A 16703-nucleotide genomic window follows, 5' to 3' on the forward strand; every position below is an offset into this window, starting at 1 on the left:
GATCTATCAGCAGAAACTCTGCAAGCCAGAAGGGACTGGAAGGACATATTTAAAGTGATGAAAGGGAAAAACCTACAACCAAGATTACTCTATCCAGCAAGGATCTCATTCATGTTCGACAGAGAAATTAAAACACTTACAGACAAGCAAAAGCTAAGAGAATTCAACACCACAAAAACAGCTTTACAAAATATGCTAAAGGAACTTCTATAGGCAGGAAGCACAAGAGAAGGAAAAGACCTACAATAATAAAACCAAAACAATTAAGAAAATGGTAATAGGAACATACATATCGATAATTACCTTAAATGTAAATGGATTAAGTGCTCCAATCAAAAGACATACGCTGGATGAATGGATACAAAAACAAGACATGTACATATGCTGTCTACAAGAGATCCACTTCAGACCTAGAGACACATACAGACTGAAAGTGAGGGTATGGAAAAAGATATTCCATGCAAATGGAAATCAAAAGAAAGCTGGAGTAGCAATTCTCATATTAGACAAAATAGACTTTAAAACAAAGACTATTACAAGAGACAAAGGATACCACATAATGAACAAGGGATCAATCCAAGAAGAACATATAACAATTTTAAATATTTATGCACCCCCAAATAACAGAACCTCAAGACATAAGGCAAATACCAACAGCCATAAAAGGGGAAATTGACAGTAATATAATCATACTAGGGGATTTTAACACCCCGCTTTCACCAATGGACAGATCATTCAAAATGAAAATAAATAAGGAAACATAGCTTTAAATGATACATTAAACAAGATGGACTTAACTGATATCTATAGGACATTCCATCCAAAAACAACATAATACACTTTCTTCTCAAGTGCTCATGGAACATTCTCCAGGATAGATCATATCTTGGGTCACACATCAAGCCTTGGTAAATTTAAGAGAATTGAAAGTATATATTCTGAGCACACTGCTATTAGACTAGATATCAATTACAGGAAAAAATCTGTAAAAAATACAAACACATGGAGGCTAAACAATACCCTACTTAATAACCAAGAGATCACTGAAGAAATCAAAGAGGAAATCAAAAAATACCTAGAAACAAATGACAATGAAAACACGATGCAAAAACTATGGGATCCAGCAAAGGCAGTTCTAAGAGGGAATTTTATGGAAATACAATCCTACCTTAAGAAACAAGAAACGTCTCAAATAAACAACCTAACCTTACACTTACAGCAATTAGAGAAAGAAGAACAAAAAGACCCCAAAGTTAGCAGAAGGAAAGAAATCAAAAAGATGTGATCAGAAATAAATGAAAAAGAAATGAAGGAAATGATAGCAAAGATCAATAAACTAAAAGCTTATTCTTTGAGAAGATAAAGTTGACAAACCATTAGCCAGACACATCAAGAAGAAAAGGGAGGAAACTCAAATCAATAGAATTACAGATGAAAGAGGAGAAGTAACAGCTGACACTGCAGAAATACAAAGGATCATGAGAGATTACTACAAGCAACTATATGCTGATAAAATGGACAACCTGGAAGAAATGGACAAATTCTTAGAAATGCACAACCTTCCGAGACTGAACCAGGAAGAAGTAGAAAGTATGGCCAGACCAATCACAAGCAATGAAATTGAAACTGTGATTAAAAATCTTCCAACAAAAGCTCAGGACCAGATGGCTTCACAGTCAAATTCTATCAAACGTTTGGAGAAGAGCTAACACCTATCCTTCCGAAACACTTCCAAAGTATAGCAAAGGGAGGAACACTCCCAAACTGATTCTACAAGGCCACCATCACCCTGATACCAAAACCAGACAAAGATCACACAGAAAAGAAAACTACAGACCAACATCACTGATGAACATAGATGCAAAAATCCTCAATGAAATACTGCAAATGGAATCCAACAGCACATTAAAAGGATCATACACCATGATCAAGTGGAGTTTATCCCAGGAATGTAAGGATTCTTCAGTAGCCACAAATCAAACAATGTGATACACCATATTAACAAACTGAAGAATTAAAACCATATGATCATCTCAATAGATGCAGAGAAAGCTTTCAACAAAATTCAACACCCATTTATGATAAAAACCCTGCAGAAAGTAGGCATAGAGGGAACTTACCTCAACATAATAAAGGCCATATATGACAACCCCACAGCCAACATCATCCTCAATTGTGAAAAACTGAAAGCATTTCCACTAAGATCAGGAACAAGACAAGGTTGCCCACTCTCACCACTCTTATTCAACATAGTTTTGGAAGTTTTAGCCACAACAATCAGAGAAGAAAAAGAAATAAAAGGAATCCAAATTGGAAAAGAAGAAGTAAAGCTGTCACTGTTTGCAGATGACATGATAATATACATAGAGAATCCTAAAGATGCTACCAGAAAACTACTAGAGCTAATCAAGGAATCTGGTAAAGTACCAGGATACAAGATTAATGCACCCAAATCTCTTGCATTCCTTTACACTAATGATGAAAAATCTGAAAGGGAAATCAAGAAAACACTCCCATTTACCATTGCAACAAAAAGAATAAAATATCTAGGAATAAAACCTACCTAAGGAGACAAAAGACCTGTATGCAGAAAACTATAAGATACTGATGAAAGAAATTAAAGATGATACATAAATGGTGAGATATACCATGTTCTTTGATTGGAAGAATCAACATTGTGAAAATGACTCTACTACCCAAAGCAATCTATAGATTCAATGCAATCCCTATCAAACTACCACTGGCATTTTTCACAGAACTAGAACAAAAAATTTCACAATTTGTATGGAAACACAAAAGACCCCGAATAGCCAAAGCAATCTTCAGAAAGAAAAACGGAGCTGGAGGATTCAGGTTCCTGGACTTCAGACTATACTACAAAGCTATAGTAATCAAGAGAGTATGGTACTGGCACAAAAACAGAAATATTCATTAATGGAACAGTTTAGAAAGCCCAGAGGTAAACCCACACACATATTGTCACCTTATCTCTGATAAAGGAGGCAAAAATATACAATGGAGAAAAGACAGCCTCTTCAATATGTGGTGCTGGGAAAACTGGACAGCTACATGTAAAAGAATGAAATTAGAACACTCCCTAACACCATACACAAAAATAAACTCAAAATGGATTAAAGACCTACATGTAAGGCCAGACATTCTCACACTCTAAAGGAAAACATAGGCAGAACACTCTATGACAAAAATCACAGCAAGATCCTTTTTGACCGACCTCCTAGAGAAATGGAATTAAAAACAAAAAATGACTGGGACCAAATGAAACTTCAATGCTTTTGCACAGCATAGGAAACCATAAACAAGACAAAAAGACAACCCTCAGAATGGGAGAAAATATTTGCAATGAAGCAACTGACAAAGGATTAATCTCCAAAATTTACAAGCAGCTCATGCAGCTCAATATCAAAAAACAAACAGGGCTTCCCTGGTGGTGCAGTGGTTGAGAGTCTCCCTGCCAATGCAAGGACATGGGTTCGTGCCCCAGTCTGGGAAGATCCCACATGCCGCGGAGCAGGTTGGCCCGTGAGCCATGGCCACGGAGCCTGCATATCTGGAGCCTGTGCTCTGCAACAGGAGAGGCCACAACAGTGAGAGGCCCACATACCACAAAAACAAACAAACAAACAAACAAAACAAACAAAAAAACAACCCAATCCAAAAATGGGCAGAAGACCTAAGTAGATAGTTCTCCAAAGAAGATATACAGATTGCCAACAAACACATGAAAGAATGCTCAACATCATTAATCATTAGAGAAATGCAAATCAAAACTACAATGAGATATCATCTCACACCGGTCAGAATGGCCATCATCAAAAAATCTAGAAACAATAAGTGCTAGAGAGGGTGTGGAGAAAAGGGAACCCTCATACACTGTTGGTGGGAATGTAAATTGATACAGCCACTATGGAGAACAGTATGGAGGTTACTTAAAAAACTAAAAATAGAACTACCATACAAACCAGCAATCTCATTACTGGGCATATACCCTGAAAAAAACATAATTCAAAAGAGTCATGTACCACAATGTTCATTGAAACTCTGTTTTCAATAACCAGGACATGGAAGCAACCCAAGTGTCCATCAACAGATGAATGAATAAAGAAGATGTGGCACATATATACAATGGAATATTACTCAGCCATAAAAAGGAATGAAATTGAGTTATTTGTGGTGAGGTTGATGGGCCTAGAGTCTGTCATACAGAGTCAAGTAAGTCTGAAAGAGAAAAACAAATATCATATGCTAACACATATATATGGAATCTAAAAAAAAAAAATGGTCATGAAGAACCTAGGGGCAAGATGGGAATAAAGACGCAGACCTACTAGAAAATGGATTTGAGGACACAGGGGGGAGGAAGGATACATTGGGCCAAAGTGAGAGAGTGGTAGTTTGTATGTGAACATATATACATTTCCAAATGTAAAATAGATAGCTAGTGGGAAGCAGTCACATAGTCAGGGAGATCAGCTCGGTATTTTGTGACTAGCTGAAGGGTGGGATAGGGAGGGTGGGAAGGAGGGAGACACAAGAGGGAAGAGATATAGGGATATATGTATATGTATAGCTGATTCACTTATTTATAAAGCAGAAACTAACGCACCATTGTAAAGCAATTATACTCCAATAAAAACGTTAAAATAAATTCAGGAATGAAAGAGGGATATTACTACTGACTTTATGGAAATAAAAATAATTATAATGGAGTTCTATGAGCAACTGTATGCCAACACAATAGCTGACTTAGACGAAATGGACAAATTATTAAAGCAATACAAACTCCCAAAACTGACTCAAGAAGACATCTAATTGATCTATAACAAGTAAAGAGATTGAATAAGTAACCAAAATAACTTGCCACAAGGAAAAGTCCAGGATTCGATGGTTTTACTGGAGAATTCTACCAAACATTTAAAGAATTAACATCAATTCTTCAAAAGCTGTTTCATAAAATAGGAGGGAATATTTCCTAACTCATTTCTTGAGTATTTCTGTGATACCAAAGGTAAACAAAGATATCAGAGAGAAATAAAATTATAGCCCAATATTTTATGAATATAGATGCAAAAATCTTCAGCAAGATATTAGCAAATTGAATCCAGAAAAATATAAAAGATTATACACTGTCACCAAGTTAGCTTTATTGTAGGAATGCAGTGTTAATTAGACCTCTGAAAATCAAGTAGTGTAATACACCACATCACTAGAATAAAGGACCAAAACCACATGATCATCTCAGTGCACATAGAAAAGGCAATTGAAAAATTAAACACTCCTTCATAATAAAACCACACAACAAACTAAGAATACAAGAGAATTTCCTCAGTCAGATAACGGACATCTATGAAAAACTCATGGCTAATATTGCACTTACTGGTGAAAGATTGTATGTTAATCCACTAAAATCAGAAACAAAAGAAGGATGTCTATTATCACTTCATCTTTTCAACATTGTACTAGAGGTTCTAGTGAGGGTAATTAGGCAAAAAGAAATAAAAGGCCTCCAGACTGTGGAGGGAGACACAAGACGGAGGAGATATGGGGATATTTGTATATGTAAAGATGTTAAATAAATAAAATTAAAAAGAAAAAAAGAAAAGAAATTAAACTATCTTTCTTTGCAGATGACATGATCTTACATGTAGAAAATTCCAAGAAATCCACTAAAAATCTACTAGTACTAATAAATGAGTTCAGCAATGTTGCAGGATACATGATCAATATATAAAAAATTATATTTCCATAAAGAAGCAAGAACAAGCAAAATGAAATTAATAAAAACAATTCAATTTACAATAGCATCAAAAATACTTAGGAATACTTAAAAGCAATGCAAAACTTATACTCTGAAAACTTACACTGTTGAAATTAAAGAGGACCTAAATAAATGGAACAACAACTCATGTTCATGGACCTAAGACTTAATAATGTTAAGGTGTCAGTATTCTCTAATTGGTCTACAGATTCAACACAGCCCTATCAAAATCTCAGCTGACTTCTTTGCAGAAATTGAAAAGTTGATCCTAAAGTTCACATGGAAATTCAAGGGGTCTAGAAGAGCCAAAATCATCCTGAAAAAGAAGAACAAAGTTGGAGGACTCACATTTCCCAATTTCAAAACTTAATTTAAAAAAACTATAGTAATAAAGACAGTGTTGTACTGGCATAAGGATATATATATATATCCTTATATATATCTATAAACCTTATATATATATAAACCATTGAAACAGGACTGAAAACTCAGACATAAACTCTGTAACTTATGGTCAACTGATTTTCATCAAGGCTGCCAAAACAAGTCAGTGGTAGAAAGAAGTCGTTTCAACAAATGGTGCTGGAACAACTGAATATCCACATGCAGAGAATGCAGTTGGACTCCTACCTCACATCATATGCAAAAATTAACTCAGAATGAGTCAAAGACCTAAATGTAAGAGCTAAAACTATAAAAGTCTTAGAAGAAGAAAACCTAGGCATAAATTTTTGTGACCTTGGATTAGACAATGGCTTCAGGGACATGACACCTAACACAAACAACAATAGAAAAAATAAGTAAATTGGACTTCATTAAAATTAAGAACTTTTGTGCTTCAAAAGACACTCTCAAGAAAGTGAAAATATAGCTCACAGAATGGGAATAAATATCTGCAAACCATATATTTGACAAGAGTCTAGTTCCCAGAATACAAAAAGGAAAAATCAACCCAAATAAAAAGACAAATAACCCAGTTTAAAAACGAGCAAAGAATCTGAATAGACTTTTCTCCAAAGAAGATATACAAATGGCCAATAAGTACATGAAAAGATGCTCAACATCATTAGGCATTAATAAAATGCAAATGGGACTCACAGTGATATATCATTTCATACACACTTAGGATGGCTATAATTTTAAAAATGTTAGTGAGGATATAGAGAAATTAGAATGCTCATATGTTGCTTTTGGGAATATAAAATATGAAGCCACTTTGAAAACCAGTTTAGCAGTTCCTCAAAACATTATAGATAGAATTACCAGAGGACTCAGCATTTCCACTCCTAGGTATATATTCAAGAGAAATGAAAACATATGTGCACAAAAAAACTTGTGAAAGAATGTTCATGACAGCATTACTCATAATAGCCAAAACAGAAACAAACCAAATTTCCATCAATTCATGAATGGGTAAACAAAATGTGGTATATCTATATAATGCAATATTATTCAGCTATATAAAGGAATGAAGTATCTACACATGCTACAACATAGGTTAACTTTGAAAATGTTATGCCCAATGGAAGAAGCCAGATACAAAATGCCACATATTGTATGATTCCATGAATGTGAAATGTCCAGAATAGGCAAAACTATGGAAACAATAAGTAGATTTTAGTCGCTGCCAGTGACTGAGGGGAGAGGGGAATCTGGAACGACACTAAAGGGTATGGGGTTTCTTTGGGGGGTGATGAAATGTTCTGGAATTAGTAATGATGGTATACAACCATGCAAATATACTAAAAACCAATAAGTTGTACACTTTAAAATGGTGAGTTTTATGGTATGTGAATTACATCTCTATCAAAAACATTTTTCTTATACCAATCAGAATGGCCATCATTAAAAAGTCTACACATAATAAATGCTGGAGAGGATATGGAGAAAAAGGAAACCTCCTATACTGTTGGTGGGAATGTAAATTGGTGCAACTACTGTGGAGAACAGTATGGAGGTTCTTTACAAAGTTAAAAATAGAGTTACCATATCATCCTGTAATCCCACTCTTGGGCATATATCCAGAGAAAAATCTAATTTGAAAATATACATGCATTCCAATGTTCATAGCAACACTATTTACAATAGCCAAGACATGGAAGCAACCTAAATGTCCATCAGCAGATGAATGAATAAAGAAGATGTGGTACATATATACAATCGAATATTACTCTGCCATAGAAAAGAATGAAATAATGCCATTTGCAGCAACATGGATAAACTTAGAGATTATCATGTTAAGTGAAGTAAGTCAGACAGAGAAAGACAAATATCATATGATATCACTTATAAGTGGAATCTTAAAAATGATACAAATGAATTATTTACAAAACAGAAATAGACGCACAAACATAGAAAACAAACATGGTTACCAAAGGGGATAGCAGGGGTGAGGGGGAGAGATAAATTAGGAGTTTGGGATTAACATATACAAACATATATAAAACAGATAAACAACAAGGGCCTACTGTATAGCACAGGGAACTATATTCAATATCTTGTAATAACCTATAATGGAAAAGAATCTGAAAAAGAGTACATACGCTGAATCACTTTGCTGTACAGTTGAAACTAAAACTAACACAACATTGTAAATTAACTTACTTCAATAAAAATGGTTAAAACCATTTTTAAAAAGTGTAAGAAAGATATACCAGGCAAATATAAAGCTAAATAAAGCAAATATATATACATATATATTAATATCAGGAAAAAAATTGTAGGACAAAATGATACTAGATTACCAGAAATAATTTCCTTACACATTGATAAATATTCAATATACCAGAAATATATAGCAATTCTAAATTTGGAACTATTTACAAAGCTTCAAAATTGACATAGGTCAGGGGAAGATGGCGGAAGAGTAAGACGCAGAGATCACCTTCCTCCCAACAGATACACCAGAAATAAATCTACACGTAGAACAACTCCTACAGAACACCTACTGCGTAGTGGCAGAAGACCTCAGACCTCACAAAAGGCAAAAAAACTCCCCACGTACCTGGGTAGGGCAAAAGAAAAAACAGAGACAAAAGAATAGGGACGGGACCGGCACCAGTGGGAGGGAGCTGTGAAGGAGGAAAGGTTTCCACACACTAGGAAGCCCCTTCGCGGGCAGAGACTGCGGGTGGTGGAGGGGGGAGCTTCGAGGCCGCGGAGAAGAGCACAGCAACAGGGGTGCAGAGGGCAAAGCGGAGAGATTCCCGCACAGAGGATCAGTGCCGACCGGCACTCACCAGCCCGAGAGGCTTGTCTGCTTACCAGCCGGGGTGGGCAGGGCTGCGAGCTGAGGCTCGGACTTTGGTCGGAGCGCAGGGAAAGGACTGGGGTTGGCTGCGTGAACACAGCCTGAAGGGGTTAGTGCACCACGGGTAGCTGGGAGGGAGTCTGGGAAAAGGTCTGGAGCTGCCGAAGAGACAAGAGACTTTTTCTTCCCTCTTTGTTTCCTGGTGCGTGAGGAGAGGGGATTAAAAGCGCTGCTTAAAGGAACTCCAGAGATGGGCGCGACCCAGGGCTAAAAGCGCGGACCCCAGAGACGGGCGGGAGACGCTAAGGCTGATGCTGCCGCCACCAAGGGGCCTGTGTGCGAGCACAGGTCACTATCCACACCCCTCTTCCGGGGAGCCTGTGCAGCCTGCCACTGCCAGGTTCCTGGGATCCAGGGACAACTTCCCCGGGAGAACGCACAGCGGGCCTCAGGCTGGTGCAACGTCATGCCCGCCTCTGCCGCCGCAGGCTTGCCCTGCACACCGCGCCCCTCCCTCCCCCTAGCCTGAGTGAGCCAGAGCCCCCGAATCAGCAGCTCCTTTAACCCCGTCCTGTCTGAGCAAAAAACAGACGCCCTCCAGCGACCTAAACGCAGAGGCAGGGCCAAATCCAAAGCTGAGCCCCTGGGAGCTGTGAGAACAAAGAAGAGAAAGGGAAATCTCTCCCAGCAGCCTCAGAAGCAGCGGATTAAAGCTCCACAATCAACTTGATGTACCCTGCAACTGTGGAATACCTGAATAGACAACGAATCATCCCAAATTGAGGAGGTGGACTTTGAGAGCAAGATCTATGATTTTTTCCCCTTTTACTCTTTTTGTGAGTGTGTGTGCTTCTGTGTGAGATTTTGTCTGTATAGCTTTGCTTCCACCATTTGCCCTAGGGTTCTATCTGTCCGTTTTTTTAAAAATGTTTTTTCTTAATAATTAATTTTAATAACTTTATTTTACTTTCTTTCTTTCTTTCTTTCTTTCTTTCTTTCTTTCTTTCTTTCTTTCTTTCTTTCTTTCTTTCTTCCTTCCCTTCCTTCCTTCCTTCCTTCCTTTCCTCCTGTAGACAACGAAACATCCCAAATTGAGGTGGTGGATTTTGAGAGCAAGATTTATGATTTTTTCCCCTTTTCCTCTTTTTGTGAGTCTGTATGTGTATACTTCTGTGTGAGATTTTGTCTGGATAGCTTTGCTTCCACCATTTGTCCTAAGGTTCTATCCGTCCGTTTTTTTAAATTTTTTTCTTAATAATTATTTTTAAATTTAATAACTTTATTATAATTTACTTTATTTTATTTTACTTTATCTTCTTTCTTTCTTTCTTTTTTCCTTCCTTTCCTACTTCCTTCCCTCCTTCCTTCCTCCCACTGTCCCTCCCTCCCTCCCTCCCTCCCTCCTTTCTTTCTTTCTTTCCTTCTTTCCTTCTCTCCTTCTTTTCTTCTTTCTTTCTTTCTTTCTTCTTTCCTTCCTTCCTACCTTCCTTCCTTTCTTTCTTTCTTTCTTTCTTTCTTTCTTCCTACTTCTACTAATTCTTTCTCTCTACTTTTTCTCCCTTTTATTCTGAGCCTTGTGGATGAAAGGCTCTTGGTACTGCAGCCAGGGGTCAGTGCTGTGCCTCTGAGGACGGAGAGCCAACTTCAGAACACTGGTCCACAAAACACATCCCAGCTCCACATAATATCAAACGGCAAAAATCTCCCAGAGATCTCCATCTCAACGCCAGCACCCAACTTCACTCAACGACCAGCAAGCTACAGTGCTGGACAGTCTGACAAACAACTAGAAAGACAGGAACACACCCCACCCAGTACCAGAGAGGTTGCCTAAAATCATAATAAGTCCACAGACACCCCAAAACATACCACCAGACGTGGACCTGCCCACCAGAGAGACAAGAAACAGCCTCATCCACCAGAACACAGGCACTAGTCTCCTCCACCAGGAAGCCTACACAAAACACTGAACCAACCTTAGCCACTGGGGACAGACATCAAAAACAACGGAAACTACGAACCTGCAGCCTGCAAAAAGGAGACCCCAAACACAGTAAGATAAGCAAAATGAGAAGACAAAAAACACGCAGCAGATGAAGGAGCAATATAAAAACGCACCAGACCTAACAAATGAAGAGGAAATAGGCAGTTTACCTGAAAAGGAATTCAGAATAATGATAGTAAAGATGATCCAAAATCTTGGAAATAGAATAGACAAAATGCAAGAAACATTTAACAAGTAACTAGAAGAACTAAAGATGAAACAAACAATGATGAACAACACAATAAATGAAATGAAAAATACTCTAGATGGGATCAATAGCAGAATAACTGAGGCAGAAGAATGGATAAGTGACCTGGAAGATAAAATAGTGGAAATAGCTACTGCAGAGCAGAATAAAGAAAAAAGAATGAAAAGAACTGAGGACAGTCTCAGAGACCTCTGGGACAACACTAAACGCACCAACATTCGAATTATAGGGGTTCCAGAAGAAGAAGAGAAAAAGAAAGGGACTGGGGAAATATTTGGAGAGATTATAGTTGAAAACTTCCCTAATATGGGAAAGGAAATAGTTAACCAAGTCCAGGAAGCACAGAGAGTCCCATACAGGATATATCCAAGGAGAAATATGCCAAGACACGTATTAATCAAACTGTCAAAAATTAAATACAAAGAAAGCATATTAAAAGCAGCAAGGGAAAAACAACAAATAACACACAAGGGAATCCCCATAAGGTTAACAGCTGATCGCTAAGCAGAAACTCTGCAAGACAGAAGGGAGTGGCAAGACATACTGAAAGTGATGAAGGAGAAAAACCTGCAACCAAGATTACTCTACCCAGCAAGGATCTCATTCAGATTTGGTGGAGAAATTAAAACGTTTACAGACAAGCAAAACATGAGAGAGTTCAGCACCACTAAACCAGCTTTACAACAAATGCTAAAGGAACTTCTCCAGGCAAGAAACACAAGAGACGGAAAAGACCTACAATAATGAACCAAAAACAATTTAGGAAATGGGAATAGGAACATACATATCGATAATTACCTTAAATGTAAATGCACTAAATGCTCCCACCAAAAGACATAGATTGGCTGAATGGATATAAAAACAAGACCCATATATATGCTGCCTACAAGAGACCCACTGCAGACCTAGAGACACATACAGACTGAAAGTAAGGGGATGGAAAAAGATATTCCATGCAAATGGAAACCAAAAGAAAGCTGGAGAAGCAATTCTCATATCAGACACAATACTTTAAAATAAAGACTATTAGAAGAGACAAAGAAGGACACTACATAATGATCAAGGGATCGATCCAAGAACAAGATATAACAACTGTAAATATGTATGCACCCAACATAGGAGCACCTCAATACATAAGGCAAATACTAACAGCCATAAAAGGGGCAATTGACAGTAACACATTCATAGTAGGGGACTTTAACACCCCACTTTCACCCATGGACAGATCATCCAAAATGAAAATAAATAAGGAAACACAAGCTTTAAATGATACATTAAACAAGATGGACTTAATTGATATTTATAGGACATTCCATCCAAAAACAACAGAATACACATTTTTCTCAAATGCTCATGGAACATTCTCCAGGATAGATCATATCTTGGGTCACAAATCAAGCCTTGGTAAATTTAAGAAAATTGAAGTTGTATCAAGTATCTTTTCCGACCACAATGCTATGAGACTAGATATCAATTACAGGAAAAGATCTGTAAAAAATACAAACACATGGAAGCTAAACAATACACCACTTAATAACGAAGTGATCACTGAAGAAATCAAAGAAGAAATCAAAAAATACCTAGAAACAAAGGACAATGGAGACATGATGACCCAAAACCTATGGGATTCATCAAAAGCAGTTCTAGGGGGCTTCCCTGGTGGCGCAGTGGTTGAGAGTCCGCCTGCCGATGCAGGGGAATACGGGTTCGTGCCCTGGTCTGGGAAGATCTCACATGCCGCGGAGTGGCTAGACCCGCGAGCCATGGCCACTGAGCTTGCGTGTCCAGAGCCTGTGCTGTGCAACAGGAGAGGCCACAGCAGTGAGAGGCCTGCATACTGCAAAAAAAAAAAAAAAAGCAGTTCTAGGAGGGAAGTTTATAGCAATACAAGCCTACCTTAAGAAATAGGAAACATCTCGAATAAACAACCTAACCTTGCACCTCAAGCAATTAGAGAAAGAAGAACAAAAAACCCCCAAAGTCAGCAGAAGGAAAGAATTCATAAAAATCATATCAGAAATAAATGAAAAAGAAATGAAGGAAACAATAGCAAAGATCAATAAAACTAAAAGCTGGTTCTTTGAGAAGATAAACAAAAGAGATAAACCATTAGCCAGACTCATCAAGAAAAAAAGGAAGAAGACTCAAATCAATAGAATTATAAATTAAAAAGGAGAAGTAACAACTGACACTGCAGAAATACAGAAGATCATGAGAGATTACTACAAGCAACTATACGCCAATAAAATGGACAACCTGGAAGAAATGGACAAATTCTTAGAAAGGCACAACCTGCCAATACTGAATCAGGAAGAAATAGAAAATATGAACAGACCAATCACAAGCACTGAAATTGAAACTGTGATTAAAAATCTTCCAACCAACAAATGCCCAGGACCAGATGGCTTCACAGGTGAATTCTATCAAACATTTGGAGAAGAGCTAACACCTATCCTTCTCAAACTATTCCAAAATATAGCAGAGGGAGGAACACTCCCAAATTCCTTCTGCAAGGCCACCATCACCTTGACACCAAAACCAGACAAAGACGTCACAAAGAAAGAAAACTACAGGCCAATATCACTGATGAACATAGATGCAAAAATCCTCAACAAAATACTAGCAAACAGAATCCAACAGCACATTAAAAGGATCATACACCATGATCAAGTGGGGTTTATTCCAGGAATGCAAGGATTCTTCAATATATGCAAATCAATCAATGTGATAAACCATATTAACAAATTGAAGGAGAAAAACCATATGATCATCTCAATAGATACAGGGAAAGCTTTTGACAAAATTCAACACCCATTTATGATAAAAACCCTTCAGAAAGTAGGCATAGAGGGAACTTTCCTCAACCTAATAAAGGCCATATATGACAAACCCACAGCCAACATCATCTTCAAAGGTGAAAAACTGAAAGCATTTCCACTAAGATCAGGAACAAGACAAGGTTGCCCACTCTCACCACTCTTATTCAATATAGTTTTGGAAGTTTTAGCTGCAGCAATCAGAGAAGAAAAGGAAATAAAAGGAATCCAAATTGGAAAAGAAGAAGTAAAGCTGTCACTGTTTGCAGATGACATGATTCTATATATAGAGAATCCTAAAGATGCTACCAGAAAACTACTAGAGCTAATCAATGAATTTGGTAAAATAGCAGGATACAAAATGAATGCACAGAAATCTCTGGCATTCCTATACACTAAGGATGAAAAATCTGAAAGGGAAATCAAGAAAACACTCCCATTTACCATTGCAACAAAACGAATAAAATATCTAGGAATAAACCTACCTAAGGAGACAAAAGACCTGTATGCAGAAAATTATAAGACACTGATGAAAAAATTAAAGATGATACAAATAGATGGAGAGATATACCATGTTCTTGGATTGGAAGAATCAACCTTCTGAAAATGACTCTACTACCCAAAGCAATCTATAGATTCAATGCAATCCCTATCAAACTACCACTGGCATTTTTCACAGAACAAGAACAAAAAATTTCACAATTTGTATGGAAACACAAAAGACCCCGAATAGCCAAAGCAATCTTGAGAACAAAAAACAGAGCTGGAGGAATCAGGCTCCCTGACTTCAGACTATACTACGAAGCTACAGTAATCAAGACAGTATGGTACTGGCACAAAAACAGAAAGATAGATCAGTGGAACAGGATAGAAAGCCCAGAGATAAACCCATGCACATATGATCACCTTTTCTTTGATAAAGGAGGAAGGAATGTACAGTGGAGAAAGGACAGCCTCTTCAATAAGTGGTGCTGGGAAAACTGGACAGGTACATGTAGAAGTATGAGATTAGATCACTCCCTAACACCATACACAAAAATAAGTTCAAAATGGATTAAAGACCTAAATGTAAGGCCAGAAACTGTCAAACTCTTAGAGGAAAACATAGGCAGAACACTCTATGACATAAATCACAGCAAGATCCTTTTTGACCCACCTCCTAGAGAAATGGAAATAAAAACAAAAATAAACAAATGGGACCTAATGAAACTTCAAAGCTTTTGCACAGCAAAGGAAACCATAAACAAGACCAAAAGACAACTCTCAGAATGGGAGAAAATATTTGCTTATGAAGCAACTGACAAAGGATTAATTTCCAAAATTTACAAGCAGTTCATGCAGCTCAATAACAAAAAAAATACAACCCAGTCCAAAAATGGGCAGAAGACCTAAAGAGACATTTCTCCAAAGAAGATATACAGACTGCCAACAAACACATGAAAGAATGCTCAACATCATTAATCATTAGAGAAATGAAAATCAAAACTACAATGAGATATCATCTCACACCAGTCAGAATGGCCATCATCAAAAAATCTACAAACAATAAATGCTGGAGAGGGTGTGGAGAAAAGGGAACACTCTAGCACTGCTGGTGGGAATGTGAATTGGTACAGCCACTATGGAGAACAGTATGGAGGTTCCTTAAAAAACTACAAATAGAACTACCATATGACCCAGCAATCCCACTATTGGACATATACCCTGAGAAAACCATAATTCAAAAAGAGTCATGTACCAAAATGTTCATTTCAACTCTATTTATAATAGCTTGGAGATGGAAACAACCTAAGTGCCCATCATCGGATGAATGGATAAAGAAGATGTGACACATATATACAATGGAATATTACTCAGCCATAAAAGGAAACAAAATTGAGCTATTTGTAATGAGGTGTATAGACCTAGAGTCTGTCATACAGAGTGAAGTAAGTCAGAAAGAAAAAGACAAATACCGTATGCTAACACATATATATGGAATTTAAGAAAAAAAAATGTCATGAAGAAACTAGGGGTAAGACAGGGATAAAGACACAGACCTACTGGAGAACGGATTTGAGGATATGGGGAGGGGGAAGGGTGAGCTGTGACAGGGCGAGAGAGAGGCATGGACATTTATACACTAACAAACTTAAGGTAGATAGCTAGTGGGAAGCATGGTGCTTTGTGACCGCCTGGAGGGGTGGGATAGGGAGGGTGGGAGGGAGGGAGATGCAAGAGTGAAGAGATATGGGAACATATTTATATGTATAACTGATTCACTTGTTATAAAGCAGAAACTAACACACCATTGTAAAGCAATTATACCCCAATAAAGATTTTTTTTAAAATTGACATAGTTACAAGGAGACATTAACAAATTTTCCATATCAACAAGCAGACAACATTCTGGAAGAATATAGAGCATTTGAGCCAGATTAACAAAGATGACTTAATTGAAGTATATAGTACTCTGAACCCAGTTGTAAAATGTGCATTTTTTTCAAGTTCTCATGGAATTTTTACCAAAAATTATCACACGTTTGTCCATAAAGCAAATCTCGATAGATTTCAAACAATTGAAATCTTACAAAGTTTGTTCTCTAAGGAGAATGGAATTAAATTGGAAA

At 37.4% G+C, this 16703-nt stretch overlaps 1 protein-coding gene across 1 annotated transcript in view; it reads right to left on the minus strand.

The window, feature by feature from the left end:
- Positions 1 to 9144, minus strand: part of PFKFB1 (6-phosphofructo-2-kinase/fructose-2,6-biphosphatase 1) — a 68637-nt gene extending 59493 nt beyond the window's left edge. Inside the window, exon 1 of the mRNA XM_060292153.1 lies at positions 9041 to 9144. The gene's annotated coding sequence lies outside the window, so the exon portion shown is untranslated. The remainder of the gene's footprint in view (positions 1 to 9040) is intronic.
- Positions 9145 to 16703: the final 7559 nt, after the last annotated feature.

This window comes from Globicephala melas, chromosome X (genome assembly GCF_963455315.2).
Source record: "Globicephala melas chromosome X, mGloMel1.2, whole genome shotgun sequence".
Taxonomy (NCBI): Eukaryota; Metazoa; Chordata; class Mammalia; order Artiodactyla; family Delphinidae; genus Globicephala; species Globicephala melas.